This window comes from Manis javanica, chromosome 1, assembly GCF_040802235.1.
Source record: "Manis javanica isolate MJ-LG chromosome 1, MJ_LKY, whole genome shotgun sequence".
In the NCBI taxonomy this organism is placed as follows: Eukaryota; Metazoa; Chordata; class Mammalia; order Pholidota; family Manidae; genus Manis; species Manis javanica.
Window position 1 is genome coordinate 172,027,811 of NC_133156.1, and position 19,440 is coordinate 172,047,250.

Below are 19,440 nucleotides of genomic sequence, written 5' to 3' on the forward strand. Positions count from 1 at the left end.
CTAAATTAGTTTTCTCAGTCATTAGGTATCTTTCCAGCTCAATCCAGATCTAAACTTTATTCAGTTCCAGGTCTTTTCTTCTCCCTTTCTTCTACCAAAGGTGGTGTCTGTGTTCAAGAGAAATCGTTCTGGGGGAGATACAGGTCCCCTGATCACTAGGCTCCTCTTTCTAACTCAGCTCCGCTATCTAAGCTTCCTGTCATTGGTGATACTTTGAGGTTTCAACACCGCCCTCTAAGTCTCTGCTTGGAGACTCACTCCAGATTTGCTTTGATTTGTGAAATGTGAAATGTGAAGTGTGCACTGTGCAAATCTTTGTGCCTGGTTGTGTTTTGTTGTCCATGCTACACTAACTCCCAGAGTGTATTTATGCCCCCTGTTTGCTCTCCCACCAACTTCTCTGAAACCTTGAGGAAAATTTGGAGGTGATCCCAAGTCCTTTCTACATCCATATCTGCCATGCTGTCAGTTCCCCAGACCTCCCCATGTCTGGATGAGTTGAAGAACACAGAAGCGTTCTTCATCAGGGAGGAAGTAGCTTCTCAAGTATCTTGCTTTCTGATCAAAACATCAGTGGGCTTGGGGAAAGAATACAAAGGTACCCACCTATCCTATGTTCAAATACTTTGAAGTTACACTTTTTTTTAATGCCCAGTCTCTTTCCCACCCAGGCCTCAAGACATGATGTTTGTGAGATCTTCCACCTCCCAGAAGCTGAGGGAGCCTTGCTCTCTCAGAGAAGCCCTGAGCATTAGTCTTTACCTGATACAAGACAGAATGGGAGCTGGGCCTCAGCCAAAGATTCCCTATCTGCTGAAGTTAGGAGAGAAAACCACCTGACCTATGTTTCCCAGAAACTGAGCAAGCAGTTGACTTTCTGCTTACACCCTCAGTGCTGTGATATAGGATTCCAGGTGGTCCCAAGTGCCGCCAAGGTGGAGAGGGGAAGGAAGGAGCACCGTGGTCTGCTGTCGGATGAACTCAGTGTTCCTGGACACCACTTTGATGGCTGGAGGCAGCTGACTTTAACCCACAGCAGTGCCTCCTTCTCTGTCCTCTCAGCGCAGAGGCAGTGCCTTTTACCAATGCCCTGGCCTCTTGCATACATCTCACACTGCTAGACACTCAACCCTGTGTCTTCTAGGCTACAGGCTAGTCCTAATTGTGTCTCACTTCCCTGTAATACTCATCGGGTCACCAAATATTCAAAAGTCTTTTCGGCAAAATCAAAAAGGAAAATAAGATATTGTGCTTCAGATTTTTCTTTTCCTTATTTTTGTGTTTTTGTGGTATCTATGTTGCTTTAAAGTAATATTCTCAAAGTTTGTCTGGGAAACACTGAGAGTTCCTGAGACTTTTTTTGGAGGACTGCAGGTCAGACTGCTTTCATAATAATATTAAGATGTTATGTCTTTTTTACTGGAATTTTCCAGAGGTCATGGGCTATAGATCACTCTGGTAGTTATGGAATGGTTGTTTATATATTCTTGTGTATTAGACAATTTCTTAGCTTTAATTTCTAATATAAATACATTTGTATATAGCCATATAATAAAACACTCTGGGGTTCTTAATATTTTTTGAAGAAGAAAAAGGCACCTGATCTCAGAGACTGAGAACCACCAGCACAAACGATGGACCCAAACAGGCACCCTGTCTCAGACTGAGGTGAGAGTTGTTATTTTCCCAAAAGCTTCCTGACATGCCTTGTCCCTTCTCCTGCCAGGCTGTAGCCCAGGGGTATGAGCTGGAGGGCAGAATTCCATTTAATTCTCTTGTCTGCTCAATTATTCTTTCTTCCCTCTACCAAACTCTAGGGTTTACTGCAGACTGGGACAAGAGAGTATGGTGTTGGCAGAGAAAAAGTCCATCGTCTGGATTGTTCCTACACTAAAAATCTTCCCCATCTCACGTCTGAAGCTTTTAAACTTTCCTTTAAAGAACAAGAATTTCATATATTGACTCACAACTTCCCCACCTTGCAGTGCTGGCAAATGGAAATTCCATTATTTTAGAGTCTAATGAAGGGTGTATGGTGTTCAAGGGAGCAAAGATAAATAATTTTCAATCAGGATATGAGAGACACCCCCGACACATCTGTAATAACATCTTCCTCACTCACATTGTTAGATTTTTCTGAGTGTGAGAAAGATATGGAGGGAGGGCCAGAGACTTGCAGAAGAGCATTCTCCTGTGAGCATCACCTGGTATTAGTCAAACAAACTTCAAACCTCTTCTTTTGGTCTGTGATGATATTAGTGGAGTTGTAAGACAAGGAAGATTCCAATGGGAAGGGAAGTGCAGATGCCTGGGAGGCAGGTTAGGGGTGAGTCCCATCCATTGCCCAGGTAACTCTCTGGCCATCAGGCATGCAATATAAACTCCAGATAACACCAGCTCTACTCACTGTGAGCAATCATTTTTAAAGAAATAAATGTGCTAAGCCAAGTAAGATTTCTTTGAATAGTAAAAATGGATCCTAAACGTTACATTTGACTAGCATTTTAAGGATAACTTTTTAAATTTAGGACATTAAAATCATAACTGAATTTGTTAGTTGGCTTTGTAGAGATTATAAGTCTCAAACAGAGCATCCCTTGGAGCCTTGGAGAATCTTCATGTGTGTTATTTTATACAAACCTGTGGGTGTTTAAAAATATTGGCACAAACAATTTTAATAACAGTGCTGGCACTATAAATGAATAGATATTACTTGATTTCCCATTTTGTACTATAACCAAGGATATCAAAGCTATTTTCACATGTTATCTTTAGTCATAGACTATTTGAAAGCATCTAATGAACAAGTTGCATATTATAGTATCGTTATGTTTCCTGGTATTGATACTCAAATAGTTCAATATCTTCCTGTTTAATTATAAGCATATTTTATTAAGGGCCCCTTTGGAAAATCATGCTTTTAAGAATTAGTTCTTATTAGTCCAGATTATGTACATTTTCTTATAAAAAGCGAATTGCTCTTATAAACAGGGCCTCATGTCATTGCTAGAGCCATCATCCTTGAAATTTAGTAGTGCCATAAAGCATGTTCAGCTATTGGGCAATTTCAAATATACAGTGCAGAAAGCTTTCAGATTCTACCTGCCAGGCTGGAAACAGCTTGACACCTCTTTGTAATGCTGCTAATTTGGAACAGATGTTCTCAACCATACTGAGGCAAGGTTTGAAACTCAGCCTGTGCAACCTGCCATTGTATTTTGAAAATAACAGGGACTTGGCCTAGGAATCTCCACAATCACTGCTGGGTCAAACACAGCACATACGCAAATACGTGCTAAATCTGCCTAATCTGGCATCAGATAATACTAATCAACACGAGATATCGTTTAGCCTTTTATATTGTACTTCCCTACGGCAGAGAACATTGGAAGACACTAATCTACTGCTGTCAGATTTCTGTCTTCCAGAAAGGAGCCTATTTCCTGAAGGTTGTAGCATATTTTGGTGGCACTACTTGGTGTAAGGGATAATGAATATTTCAAAAACCAAGGATCTCAAATTATCTTCCCATAGGGTTGTGATTAAGGCTTCTTGGGATCAAGGTCTTTCTGAGAACTAGCACTAGCATAGGCTAATGCCCGTCTTAGATCTCTGTGGTTCAAGCCCTGACATAAGGAAAGTAGTCACCAAACTGTTCAACCTTGGTCCTCTCTGTGTGTTCTGATAACATAAGTACTCACTGAGAGAAGGACCTATGATCGCCAAAACCAATACCATGTGGGAACACATGAGGGGCCACTCCAGGCAGTGGATAATGTCTGTTCCTCCATCCCTTTGAGATCTCCTGCTGACACCCATGAATGCTGCCCTTGAGGTGTGGGGCAGCCTCTGGGCTGTCTCATACAAATAAGGTTAGATGAATTTATATAATTCTAATGAAATATTATTATGAGATGGGGTACTGACATCGTATTACTATGATAGGCAGAAGATTTGGAAATATACACAGATTACATTGGAAAGAAGAAAAGTTGCCGGGCACCTTTAAAATCTCCTATCATTTACAATAGCATCACAAGATAGATATTACCTGATTTCCCATTCTACAGATTAGGTAAATGAAGCTGGGCAGTAATTTTAAAGCTGTCCAAAACCAAGTGGATAGTAGTAATGCTATTGTGATTTGAATTCTTGAGTATTAGACAAAGACACTCACACAAATTTGGGTTCTACAAAATCATTCCCCTTTTCTGCTCATTCTATGAAAATAGATACTTCAAGAGAAACAGTACCAAATATATTCATAGCTATGCTCCTGAGAAATATCCTTTGTGGGGACTAGAAGTTGATTAGGCAGGGAGAACCCTGAATTGTCTGAAGGGTAAGAAATAAGAAAGATCAGTGAAAATCAGTGAAAATAAATTTAAGAATTATCCAAAAGCAACTATAGCCTAAATAAGAAAACCGCAGGAGGCTATCAGATCAGGGGCCAAGAGTAGAACAATAGCTGAAAACTTAGACTTTGTTATTTACTTTTGATGGGATGAAGGATATAACCATAGCTAGGAATTGTCACTTTTGCAATGCCTCTAATTTTCTCTTCCCAATATGCAACCATGTACACTGATATAGAACATTCTGTGGAAACAAAATATTTGAGTAATAAAGTGCAATTTCAGTGTGTGAGTTAAAGGCATGGTGGTTAACCGTGGGGCTATATTTATGCTTCTGTAATATTAGCAAGTCAGCTTTTCATATTACTTCTTTTCTCTCATTTATCTTATTAGTTTAGAGAAGCAGAAAAAAATCAAATTATTTCTAGAAAGAGTATAAACCACATATTACATAGCTGTAGTGCTATATATACATGCACACAAACTATTACTGTGTCTCATTTCCTCAAACTCCACATATATAGTTAACTAAGTCAGTATTAAGTCCCCAAATTATTAAGTTATCTGCCAATTCTAATTTTTAAAATAATAATTACTTGAGGTATCTTAACATCAAAATATTTCTCCCACGATTTTTTTCCCCCTTAACTTTTAGTGCCTCTGCTTTGTCAGTGGCCAAGACATATGCTTAGATGCAAACGAGCACCACAACACTGAAGTTAATAAAACTGAATTCAATTACTTACAAGTTGGGATTGTCATATTGTTGAAGTCATTGTTTTCCTTTATCAGAGGTTTTGGTATATTTCTTCAAATTTATGATGCCGCAAATCATAGAAGGTTTCAAATTTTCTGAATCACTAAGAAATAATAAAGGTTTCAAGTTAATTGTGATCCAATGTCATTTAAAAATCTCTTAGCATTTCTATTTTACATTTACTGCATGGGCATTTTTACAGTTATTTAGACATAAGTATAATCATATACAATATTTGTGCATGCACAAAAACAAATTACCAGCAAAATAATTTACTTGGGTATTTCTGAAACCTTGTCACATTCAAAATCCAAATCTTCTGACATTGTGTTTATTGTTGGTATTCATGTTGTTCTTACTTGCTCCTATCATCTTCTGTCCCATCAGTACCATTATTGATGTGGCCTTAGTTAATGCTCACTGTTTCCTTTGAGATACTATTCTCTCCTATAAAATTGGTTCATCTGTGGTCCCCCAGGGCTCTGGGTAACTGCCAGTACCACACATTAGCTCTTATGTCTTCACTGTGGAAACCTGAAAGCCAAAGTCATGTAGAGATGAGAAGAATCACGCCTCCTAACTGTCCTGTTGTCACGCTGAGAGGAGTACCAGGGACACTTTGCTTTAGGAGATGTGCAGTGGGGGGAGGGGGGTCATGTGATCTCAAGGGGGAAATCTGCTCTGTCCTGTTATTTCCACTTCTCTTAGGGCTGCAGGGACAAACGACTTTGCTAGTGGGAGCATGAACAGTCTGCTTCAGGACTAGGCAGTTGGGATTTGGGTGTCACCCCAAATTTTGTCCGGGAATGCCAGCTGTCTATTATCTATCTGGGAATTTTACATTTCTCAGAATGTTACTCTGGGAGGAAGAAGACACAAAAACTATGGGAAGCTTATCATGGCTGGAGCTAATCCTATGGGGAATAGAGGGAGCTCCAAGACCAGGATAACTAATTTTCTAAGTCACCAGAGTGAGCGAGTTTTCCAGAGGAATTTCAGTATACACTGGTCCTTGCATTGTATTGATTCCAAGATGCTAATCTCTCTCTGAGTTTTGATGTTGGCATCAGATGGTTACAAACAAAAATTACCACTCATATTCCATTCTCAAATGGACCTTAGTCTGTTGACTGAAATACTGATGGCATGCAGTTGTCCTGTCTTGATACCAGGAATATAAACCAAGTTCATAACTACTATATTAAGACTGATCCCTGGATGTCAGCAATTGTAAAAAGCCATAGATTCTAAGACATAGCCTAATTTCGAGCATGTTAAAATGCGAATAAGTTAAGTATTTAAGGATCTCTAAAATATTTGAGATCTCTCTCATACTCTTCTTTTCTCTGCTTAATCCAAACTGAGAAATGAAAAAATAAACTATCATCTCATTCATATTACTACATGAGGGACTTAATGTGTTATCAAAGAAAGGCTTATTGTTCCCTAAAAATTACTATATATGAATTCTACTATTTTGAGGCAGTAGAGGGTAAGAGGACTGTCCCTCAAGTTTTGAGAATCTCAGTGGGACAGCCTCTCCGGCTGAGAACTGCAGGTATGGACTGCTAATTCGCAGTGATGAGATTCCACATCCACAAGCAGAGTGAAAATCACTCACCCAACAGCCTTACAAATAACCACCATGTGTTCAGCGTATAAACTAGGTTTCTCCTCAGATCGCAACATTTAAATAAATATTACTGTTTCCACTTCATAAATGAAGACACAAACTTAAAGAGTAATTTTCCAAGAAATTAAGCTAGTAAGAGCTCAAGTTGCCCTTCAACCCATGTCTCTCTGATTCTATCAAGTCACCACAGGTACAGGGATTTCTGCTTCTTAATTAACTTTACTCAAAAGGGTTAAAAGTCACCCAAGATCACATATGGTAATTGTTGGACCCCACTCTAAGTTCTCCCAGTCCAACGGGTATGTTTATTTTGTGTTTTCCACCTGTTTTCCAGCTACTCCTACCTTCTGCCTGCATCTGCTCAGTCGTCATCCTTCTATGGAAGGGCTTTCCAGTCTTAGGAGTCTTGAACATAAGTCATAGATAAGCCCAGGAACTCTTCTGTTCCCTCAAAACTCCTATCTCTTCTCCCTCTATGCCCTTTTCAAACAAGATAATATATAAAAGCTTAAGGTTTAGTTAGCTTTTTAAAAATCTATTATTAATCTGGCTAAGTAATCTAATTATGGACAGGATGATTATGTACACTATTATGTTACACTGGATATGTCTGGGACATGAAGTTTCTCTATGGATTATTGTTATTATTATACTGATTTTTTCCTCTCTCTGTTGTTCCTGTGGAGCTCAAATCTTCAAATGAGATATTTAATCTCGATTGAAAATTTTATTCACAACTAAAATGCAGGACTCCCCTGAAAGTAACAGTGTGACAGTTGAAAGTGGCAACTTCTTATGAGGCATACATACCCCAAGGTAAAGAAGTCCATCAGTTCACCAGTTTCATTCCCTGAGAAGTTCTGAGACTGGGAAGCTGATGAGACCCAACAGACCAAGAGGGCTTCATCAGTGAGTACAATCAGTACTAAGACGAAGAAGACGGGTAGGATCCTCACACACTCATGTGCCTGCTGAACCCTGAACAGGCACCGACTGTACAGTCGAGGGAGCTCCAGTGCTAAGTCATGGCTGTGTATATTACCAAGCCCCATGCAGAGTGCAAATCACCCCACAGTCTGTGATTCCTTCTACCCGCACCTCCCACACCAGTATTTCACCAGAGTTTAAAAAAGCTGACCAGATTTTAAAAAACTACATTTGGGAATGGGTGGTGGTTAATATTCTCTTGACACAATTTCCCAGTTTTGTCCAGAAAACAATACTGAGTCCAAAAAAAATGCTGAGTTGAAAACAAATGTAATTTCGAGAGGGCAGATGTGCAATGGAAGGTTCCAGCAGAAGTAGCAGGGCCTGCTGTCTAGCCTTACCTCTGGCTGTAACTGGCTGTGAGAGTCTCAGTCTTGTCATTTGTAAATGAGGCTTGCTGTAATTACAATTAGATTATCATATTTGGATTTGAAAAAGCTGGTCCTAATGTTTTACGGTTCTTTAATTTTCTGTTTTCTGAGCAAAACTGTTGTGCACAGATTTAAAATAGAAAAAATAATAGGGGTTGACATGATCTTGTCTTGCTTTTGATGCATTGTAATTTTTATTATAATAAAAGCCTCAGAATTGAGTACATAGTGAAATTAATGAATATGGAGAACAAAGGAGGGATTTCTACATTTGAATAAAAGCTTACAACACAGCATACAGCTGAACTTTGTCCTTATTCAAAGTATTTATTATGTTTCCAGAACTGGTTTAAATAATTCTTAAGGGGACACATCACACAGCAAGGGTCCCAGAACCCAGAAGATTAACAATATAAATAAGTCCTTAAGAACATCAGACATGTCAATGGTTGAAAATGATCACAAGGGAAGGAGAATGGGAGGCAGCCAGAGCATGTGAGAGATTGAGTCTTCATTTCAGAAAGTGATTTACGCTAAGCAGAGTTATTTTCAGTAATAAGCTTTTATATTCAATTATATTCATTTTAAATATAGTCATTATGTAAAGCACATCTCTGCTGGCTTACTCCAAGCTCTTTGAATCCCTAAACCTATCTAACAACTCTCTTCTCCTTCCATAGAAAGAAATATCTCAGCATCTCCCTGTACTAAGCAACCAATACCCAGCATTCTACTTTCCTGAATTCAATCCATTTAATGTATATTTAAAACATACACTAACATAAAATAATAATAACAGATTTTGCCAAAGTGCTCACCATTGTAGTCATTTCTAACTACATATCCCATAGCAATGCATAAAATTTTCTACTGGTCTACATTGTCACCAGCATTTGTTAATGTCAGAATTGTTTTCCTCAGTATATTGGGTAAAGGTAAAAAAGAGTATCTCATCATTTATTTTGCATTTCTTTGATTGCTAAAAATATAAAGAAATATTTTTATAAGTAATTGGCCATTCTGGTTTCTTGTAACTTTCAATTTGTATGTTTTTTGTATACTTGCCAATTCTCTAATGAATTGTTTGCCTTATATCCATTGATTATTATAAGGAGTGATTACATATTATATATATATAATACTTATATAATTTTATCCTTTATTACTTACATGCATCACAAATATATTCCCCAAATATGAGAGCATTTTCTTCACTTTTTTGTTCTTTTTTCACCTTTTTCATGCTTTGAAGTGTGGGTTAAAAATCAAACATATTAATATTTACTTTATACACAAACTTGACTATTTGTGTCCTAATTAAGGTATTCTGCTCTATTTACTTGTCATAAGTTAAATGCCTATATTATTGTCTTATCTTGAAGAGCTTAGCATTTTTATTTAGGCCTTAAATCTAAATGAATTGATGTTTCCAAGTGGCTTAAGTTTGAGATAGTCTTTGTCACAGATGAAGAGATGTCCATAGCACCATTTTCCTACATTTAATGCTTTTCTTCAGAGTATTGTACTGCATGACTGGCATGCATTAATCCAAATCTGCATGTTTTTTGCTATGTATCTTTATTCTGCATTCTTTATCATCACTGGACCAATACCTCACTTTATTAATTACTCTTGTTGATAACAGGAAAGGCAAGTACTCCGGCTGTATTTCCTTTCAAAGCATTCTTGACTATCTTGAAGTGTGTGCTACTCCATGTAAAATTTAGAATAAGGCTCATTAGGGTCTAATAATAATAATACTACTAAAATTTTCAAACATTTGCAATTACATATTAAGATGGGAAATTTACATTATTACAATGCTGTCTTCTCATGTTATGTATTAATATGTGTAATGAACGTATTTTAATTTTTTTGTTTAATGAAAAATTGCAAATATCTTTTGTAAGATTTAATTCTAGATTATTTTTTCTGGTTATTGGTATCAACTTTAAAAATATTTTCTTATTCTTATCTATGGATGTGTAAGAATCATAACTGATTTTAATATTTATGTATCCAAATATTATTGGTATACTTTTGTATTACTTTTAAGTAGCTGTCTTTAGATAATCAATTTTCTTTTACAAACAATTAAATCTCCACAGGAACAATTAAACTGTGGTAAAACTGCAATATTTCCAGAATCTCTCTCCTGCCTTAGTGCATCTCCATGTCAGTAGGTGTTTCCAAGGGGTGGAGAGAAGTAGTTCATCTCCATATCAATAAGTGATTACAAGGTGGGGTGGAGCAAGCAGGCACCTGGACTGGAGAGGTACTTTTCAGTTTCTTTTTGCAGCCCGGTCAGGCGAGACAGTAGCAAGCAGGAGTAGATGATTGCTTGTAAGCAATAAACAGATTTCTCCCACTTTATTTCTCCCTTTGACTGATTTTGGCTTCAAAGGTTATTTGCACTGGGTTGGGAACATATTTTCTACCTGGAGTTAACATAAACAAAACAAGTATTTTTTTTCTGCTGCTTAAGACCACTTGTACAATAAAATGAATCAATAGCAGACATACATATACATACATGTAATATTTTATTTTAAAGGAATATTTCTACTATCTAGTGTGTTCTGGTTCTTTATTTTTTTGTTTCTTTTTAAATGCATATTATCACAATAATATCATCTTTGTGTATACCGATTTTCTATCATATATTTGGATTGACATCTATCAATTTATTTTGCAGATTTTACATTTGTATTTCTTTTTCTACTCATTTTTCTTACATCTTTCTTTGGTTTAGCTTCATTTTTTTAAATTTCTCTTTTGTTGCTTTCTTACATTGACCACTGACTATTCTTTATTTTATTCTTTAAATGTCTGCCCCTTAAATTAAGATGGCATTTTTAAAAATATCTAAATTTACCCATTGTTTTCATCCAACTTTCAAACAATTCAAGGACGTCAGAATGTTTCTCACTATCTCAAGGACTGTCATTTTTGCTGTCTTTTTACAGTTAGTCTTTTTTGTTTTGTTCTATTCTTTTATGGATAAACACATATTGATGTGTAAACATTTGCAGTTTCCATATTGACTCTTCCCCTATGTATTTCATAGTTTTCTTTTAGGATTATTTATCTTCTTCCTGAATTAAACTTTAGAATTTGCTTTACTTATGATTCTGATGGTAAATTCTCAATTCTTGTTATCAAGTGATAATGAACATAAGCATAAGTGATGGTAATTTTATCTCAAAATCTTGAAGTTTTCATTGTGTTCTGTCATCTATTTGTGCTGTTAAGATACACATTTAATGTCATTTGTCTGTCACTTGTTTTGTCCTCCTCCCTAGCCTTTTCTAGATTTTGAATGCTGATGCTCTGATACAGGAGTTCTTATTTATTTTTCTTTGTTGATATTTCACTAGACTTCTTGCATTTGAGATTTGATACCGTGCATTATTTCTGGCACATCCACAACAATTAGCTCTGAAAGCTTGACTCTCCCTGTGGGTTGTTTCTTTTTCTTCCTTTTTTTTTCAATTTAAATGCTAATTGTTTCAGAGCATTTCATTCTACCATGTTTCTTATATTTTCCATTTTCTTGCATATTTATCTTGTAATTTTTATTACTCACCAAATCTGTTTTTGAACTTGTTCATTTTCCTTTGTTCAGTATGATTTGATTTGTTCAAGACTTTATTTTTTCATTTACTGAGTTTTTCTTTCTAGAAAATCAATTAATGATTTTATGTGTAATATGTTTGGCCATTTTTTATGGTTTCTGGTTTCTTTAACATATAGTGAATCTCATATATTTTTTCCTCTTCAAATGTGTCCAATATAATTCTTTTATATTTCAAAATTTGCAGATGTTGAGATTTAAGTCTGAAGCCTATTTATTTATTTATATCTCCTAAGTCTCAATTATGATGGCAAGTTTGTATTGTGTATATACAAAGTGTCAATATAAAAATATTTTATATGTACACACACATACACACACACACACACGTGAGCTTGGATGAAGTTAATAAATGGGCATCTTAAGGAATCTGTTTTAAGGTTATTTCCTATTTTCTCCATACATGATTTACATGGTCTTACGCTGACAGCCCAAGGGCTACCAAGCTCAACACACTTTAATGTATTGACTTGGAATATTTCTATCACTTAAGGATTGCAAATTGAAACACCAAATCCATATGAGGACTAGCTGTATTTTGAATTCCAGGAATTGATTTCAGTACATTTTCCACTTGAATTATATGATAAGAAGAAAGTTCCTTGATGGCTTTACTTTGCCACTGGGTACTTTTTTCCTATCTTATTCTTTCATACAAGGAGGAGCTTTCTGAGATCAGTCTTTAGGTGGAGTTTACAGTTTCATCTTTCCACTTTTGAAGAGCCCAAGGAATTGTTCATATTCTTGGAGCTGTAGTTAAACTCCAAGCGTCTTGCTTGTATTGGCAAATGTCCTTGGGCTTACCTCTCAGTTTTGCATTTCCCTCTTTTATTTTTTTAATCTGGAGATTAACACTTTATCTTTTGGCTTTTTGCTTAGCTATCTATTTATGATGATTTTTAAAAATACATTATCTAGCACATCTATGTCTTTGGCAGCAGTGATCCCACCAGAATACTGTCTGTCTTTCTCCAGCAATGGAAATCTGATTTGGTTTCTCTTTGCTTTTCTGACATCTCTATTCTGACATCACAGGCTAATGTCTATAACTAATTGCATTTCTCATTTGTGTCCTCATCCTTATAAAGCTCTACATTTAGACCTTAGTTCACAGATGTACTTTGTCTTTTCCCTCTTCTGTAGATGGAAAATTGTATTTGTGCTTGAGGTACTCAAACCTCACTCCAACACAGATAATTCGAGATTCCCACTCTCCAAGTGTGATGAATCCATCTCCAAGTGTGATGAATTCAGACTATTCTTAATGTTTAACATAGTGCTTCTTTGACCTCCATAAATCCTATCATATGGGCTACTACATGCATGTGACAAATTTTCTTTTTATGGGATGTGTGCGCCAGCTATAATGCTGGATATAAAATACAGCTAGCCAATTTTTGCGGGGAGGGGACTGGCATACATGATTGTTTGATACAATGTGAGGTATGTAAATGAAAATATTTCAGAATACTTTGACAAAAAGTAGATATATAATAATAATGATTAGTGTACAATTATATAAGCCCTTTATATATATTGGTTGTCATAGCAACTCCAAATATGGGCAATACTAATTTCACTTTTAGATCTATTTTTATAGATTCATAAACCAAAGAACAGAATGGATACATGATTTGCCCACATTAACAACAGCTATAAATTTTGAGCAAAGATTTAAAACCAGGAAGGCTTGCTTCAGAATCTGAATCCTTATGTTTATTCTATCCTCATTTTAGGACAAACATAAATACAATTATATTTGTTTATATTTTATATAGATATATCATATATGTAAGATAGATATGATATATTTATGTTTTTATGCAATTATCTTAATTTAAAAAGAATTAGTGAAGTAAGTTGTGTAAGATAAAGCAAAATAGATTTCATTTGGAAGTATCTCTCTCAATGGTTAACAAAACTGAGCATGCCGTCTGTGAACCCAAATCTATCTTCTCCTTAGTTTTCTGACTTTTCCTTACTTATGCTTGAGGGGAAGTACCATCTATTTAATCACCTATATCAGACATCTTGAAACGTTGTATATTTCTCACCTAAGCCACTTCCTATACTTAAACATTAGGATCTAATTTTTGCAGATTTTATATCTGAATTTTTCTATTGCCTCAGACTTGAAGCAGGTCTCCAATTTCTCTTCCCTGGATTTTCATTAGAGGTTCCAAATTGCCCTCTGAGCTCCACACCCATCTGCTCATTCAGCCCTCCATACTCTCACCATGGGAGTCATCAACACACATCTTATGCTTACCCCCTTTTTATCTGCCTGTGACTTTGTAACTAACACAGAATAAAGCTAAACTTTCTTATTATTGTATGTAAGTCCATTCTTTTCTTCAATATTATCTCCTTCAATATCACAGTCCAGTAAATGGCAGAATTTCCAGAATCTCCTGCCTGGCCTTAGTCCTTTTACATATCAACAGGTTTTTACCATGGCAGCCTCCTGGGCAAGGAGTGGAGAAAAGGCCATTCTCTCCTCCTCTCTGTTCCTGGTATGTAATTGTTCTGGCATCTGTCAGTCACCAAGGACCTGCCCACAGAGTTCCTCCCAGAAGGGGTGGGTGGCAAAATGAGCACTTTGTGGCTGCATAGACACTGCGGGTCAAGTGGGCTCTGCTAGTGGGCACCAGGGAGTAAGGAGAAAGTGTGCCATGGCCAGAGGGGATGGATTGACCTGGTCCTCATTGTGAACAATAAAAATGGTGTGGGTGAAATTGTAGTATTTCTAGAATATCTCACCTGGTTTTAGTACATCTACATATCAACAGGTATTCAGGGTTGGAGAGAAGTATGGCTTCAGTGTATTCGCATGTTAACAGGCATTCCTCAGCAGTGGGTGGAGAGAGGTTTATCTCTATATCAATGGATAATTGCCTGGGCAAAAAGGGCTTCTCTGTACTTGAGAGGTGAGGGGGAGGGCTGGTTTTGCTTCTGCTGGAGCAGCAAAGAGGGAAAGCCCTGGAATGCAGCTTGTAAGCAATAAATAGATTTTAAATTTTATTTCTCCCTTTAACTAATTTTGGTTTTAGAGGTATTTTGCCCATGATTTCCTCTCCCCAGACTTACAAAGGGTTTTTCCCATCCGCATTTCCCCTTGCTTTCAGTTTCAGTGGATTATTTGCTCTGGGAAGGGAACTCCCTTCCCACCAGTTTTACAGCAGTATTAACTTTGTTCTTGCCAAATGTGAGAATAAACATATTTATAAAATCTTGGCTACAGAGATCTATAAATATCCAAGCTCCTATTGCACAGAACTACCCTCTGCCCAGTATATTATTTTTCATCCACCTGTGTATCTGTCAGTGAGGCATTTTTTCATTTCTTTATTAAGTCAACCTGATAATGACATACAGTAAATAATTAACTTTTTTGTTAAATATATGAAATAAATAACTGCATGAGGAAGAATGGAAGAAAGAAGTAAAATGGGTATAAGAAGAAGGAAGGGAGAAAGAGAAGAGAAAGAACACATGGATAGTTTACAGAAAACAAGATGTGTAAAAAGTGAGAAAAATAACTTCTAAAAACTAACTGTGAGGAGATAGCTTAAAATTCAGTCATTTTAAGAGATTCTTAGTAAAGACATTAGAGATACCAAGTATAGTATGATGTTTAACTTTTAGAAAGACTAGTACTACACCTGTATTACATAGTTATCCAGAAAGGAATATTTTCACTATTTATTTCTGGATAACACAGAAGACTGGTTGATATGGAGCTGGGATAAGGCTGCTGGTAGTAAATAAAATAAAGTTCAAGATTTACTGTTCAACTGAAATGTTGAACATTCATGAAATACGGGCACTTGAAAATTATCTATTGGTATGTAATTTGTTGATAGGAATTCCTCACATGTAATATTTTTTACAATGCTGTGCAAAGGGGAAAGGCTTGAAAAGAAAGGGCAACCTAAATCACAATTTGCTTATTAAGTATTTAGAACATATAGTTCTTCATTTATATTGCAAAAGTCATCATGTGAACTTTCACCTAAAATTTTAACCTAAAATGAAGTGCCATTCATTTTCTATTAAAAAATACTGCAAAAATATATTATATTTAAGGAAGACATGTAGACTCTAGATCCACGTATCTGCTCTTCAGGTCATTCATATATCAAATTATCTAAAAGTTCATTTTGTGGACTTGAGCAGTTCCACTAGGTGCAGAAATTCCTTCACACAACAGAGTTCTCCCAGATTTTTATTGAGCATGGGCACAAGAAACAGCTATATGAAGCACAATGTTTTATTGCCTAAAAGACCCATTTCGAAGATATTGTTAAATATGTTTCTTGATGATGATTTTATAATGATACACATAGTAAATTCCTTTTTTATGAGGTACTTTGATGCTCTTTTGAAGATTTTTTATGGTTTCTTTCAGTACATTCTGACACTATAATACTTTTTCAACCAGGAATCTCAGTGTTAAATTTAACCAGTGCCCCACGCTAATACCTATTATTGCATTAGTGTGAATAGTGTGAACTTCCTGAATCTAGCATGCTCTGGAGGCCACAAGTGCAGGGACTGAAGGATAAGCGTCAATTGTTCAGAACTTTTGGTTCCCACTGTTTTTCACTTGGACCAATAGGGCTTTAATGATTGTGTCAAATATTCTGGATTATCAGGTGAGATTTTGTTTAAGGTACTAACATTTGTAACTATTTTTAAAAAATGTTATTTAAAAGTAACAGTTTAAAAATCATTAGTGTTGATGTTGGTTTTTTTTCCCTCTGTCCACTACTTTTTGACTTTCTATATTTTGTTAACAGCCTTACCAAATTTGTACCTTTTTATACAAATCATTATCTCAGTGCTCTATGGCAGTAAATGAAATATAATAATTTAAGATCATTATCTTAAAAAATAAACACCTTTGATTGCTGTGATTATAGAAATGGAAAGAAACTGGCAAATGGTGGGATGTTTCTGGCTGCTTTGTCTTTGCATTTTTATCAGAGATCATAAAAGATTATTAAATAGTAGCTGAAATGATACTTATTTAAATCCAGTCAGGACAGTTGGAAATAATGAGTTAGATTAAAGCAAATCAAGGAATATTTTATTGAGTGCAAACTAAGGCCATAAACTATTGTAAACAATAAGAGAAGTGTAAATGTATGAACTACTAAGTTCCTTATCACAAGTAGTCTGGTCTATATGGAAAGAGTTAGTTGAGCACAGACATATTATAAATAAATCAAAAATATATCATCAAGTTTTTCTATCTTGAAAACTGGATTTAGACAGAATTAAAAGAAAAAAATTAGGAAGTATAAAAAATAGAAATAATGTAGGAGAGGAAAAAATTATGAGTGACACAGCCTAAAGACAGTGAGTAGCCTTATTTGGTTTGCATAGAGAGTATGTTGAATGCTAGCGAGGGGCCAGGGGAAAGATGGGAAGTAGTTTGAAGCCCCATTTCCAAAGGGCCTTTACTTTTCACATGAAAGTAAGTGAAATATGTCTTATCCCCTTCTAATTGCTTTAATTAAGATAATACATATAACAGAAGAAAACTTGGAAAAACCCAAACCAATATGCACATTACACATTTCTTTTCATACACTACACATAAGATCATGCGTAAGTCATAAATACTGTTCTGATTTTGGCACAGATCTTTTCATTTTATGTCTGTGGGCCTGGGTGTACACACACACACACACACACACACACACACACACACACACTAAGTAGAAACAGAGGGTGACAGAATTGTGGCCTATAATCTGTTTCAGCAAGAAAGCTAAAGTTTCATTTTTATTTTTAACACAACTGTTTTATGAATCAGTCACATTTATCAGCATATTTGATAGTCATCACAATCCTGTAACTTAAGACAGGATTATTATGCTTACTCTTCAGAGGGAGACATCACAGTGTGGCTTGGTTAGGGGTCTTGCACAAAACCGGCCATTTGTAAACAGGGCTAGTTGTTGAGTTTATGAAATGTACTCTTTTTGGTTTGTTTTTCCTGTTGCAGCCTTCTCATATTCTGAAATGATTTAAGAAAAATTCCATTTCCAAATAGAATAATAGCAAAGCCAGATTGATACAAAGAACAGCCATAAACACTGATATTTATATATTGTTTTATATTTCTCAAAACATCTCACCGCACATTAAAGATCGCAAAATTGTTAAATTGTGGGTCATACAGACTTGTTACCATACACTCACCAAATTCTCAACCTTGAAGGAAACTTAACCTTGAAGTAAGTCAGTGATGACTGCTTTGCCCTCTGGTGATGAAGCACAAGTTTAACAATATCTCACTACACAGAAACATTGATAAGTCAGGGACCTAATGTGTATGTAATTTCGTAATATAATCAAAGAAAGGGTACATAGTCTTTCTATAAAGGTAGCATCTTTTACAAATTAAATTCCATCATGTTTAATTTACTTTGGAAATTTTGTATGATGAAAATGTTTATGTTTGACATGTTTATGACTGAATATCACATTAACCATGCCTTCAGAGAAGGAAGACTCTACAGGCTCATTAGTGGTGGAAACTGCTAAGAATGGAAATAATTTACATAATAAATTAAAGCAATACTTTCAGCAAAATAAAGTAATAATGATAATAAAAACTCTTACTATTAATACTACTATCATTATTCCTATTATAATGACTTTTCATTATATATTAAGGGTTTGATTTGGAAGTCTGCTAAACATTTTACATAAATTGTGTTATTTAATTCTTAAACAATCCAATGAGTTTGGATTTAAAAATTAAGAAAAAAAATGAACAAATTAGAGGATTTAAGTAATGTGACCAAGGCAGAAAAAGGCAAAAATCAGCATCAAAGACAGGTGTGTTTGACTCTGAAGTTTGTTATGAACTCATATTCACAAAAACAAGCTCGAGGCCCTGAACTTATGAAAACCCAAGTTGGGTTTCCTTAAAGTTCCCTCCTACCAGCAAGTTAGGTCTTGAATGAGACTTACATATTCAATTTGCCATAGCAGATGTGGAGTAAAATACAGGGACACCTCTATATCCTCACAATGTAAAACTCTCTGCTCTGTGTTACGTCCGTCTCTTTGTGACCAGGGTGACAGACATGTACTTTGCTCTTTATTCAAACCCCAAGCCCAGTCCCCCTCGGTTTTTTGCCTTTCCAGTCTTTTTCCATAGTACTGGACCTTTCAACCACTTAGCTTTTATCTAGAGTCATCAAAAACATGTTATTTCCTAGGAATTACCCAAGTAGTTCCTTTTTTTGTTTGTTTAGGTTAAACATCGTTTCATCTTTTTCTGAAGTTTTACAGGATTTTTTTAGATGTTCAACTCTTTGATGCTTGTGGAACGATGAAGTGGAGATGCAACTTTTTTTTTTCATATGACTAGCCAATTGTCCCAACACTATTTTTTGAATAATCCACCTATTTTCCTCTAATTTGAGATGGTACCTTCATCAAATACACAATTCCTGAATATAATTCTACCCAACCTTTAAGTAAAAATTAAAAGAAAAAAAGGGGAAACAGTGTTTTATAACTGAAAACAATGTTGACAGGCATAACGAGGTTCTCATGACATACTGGCATGCCATTGATAAGACAATAAATCTTCCATTTAATTCAGCCACACATCATTCAGAAACTGAATTTCTGTATTTGCCCCAAATGCTCCAGGCTAGAGTGATCAGAGCAAATTGCCC

At 35.7% G+C, this 19,440-nt stretch overlaps 1 long non-coding RNA gene across 1 annotated transcript in view; it reads right to left on the reverse strand.

The window, feature by feature from the left end:
- Positions 1 to 5,103: 5,103 nt before the first annotated feature.
- LOC140849592 (uncharacterized) overlaps positions 5,104 to 19,440 on the reverse strand; it is a 169,146-nt gene continuing 154,809 nt past the window's right edge. The window contains exon 3 of the long non-coding RNA XR_012131666.1: positions 5,104 to 5,215. This is a non-coding gene — a long non-coding RNA (uncharacterized lncRNA). The remainder of the gene's footprint in view (positions 5,216 to 19,440) is intronic.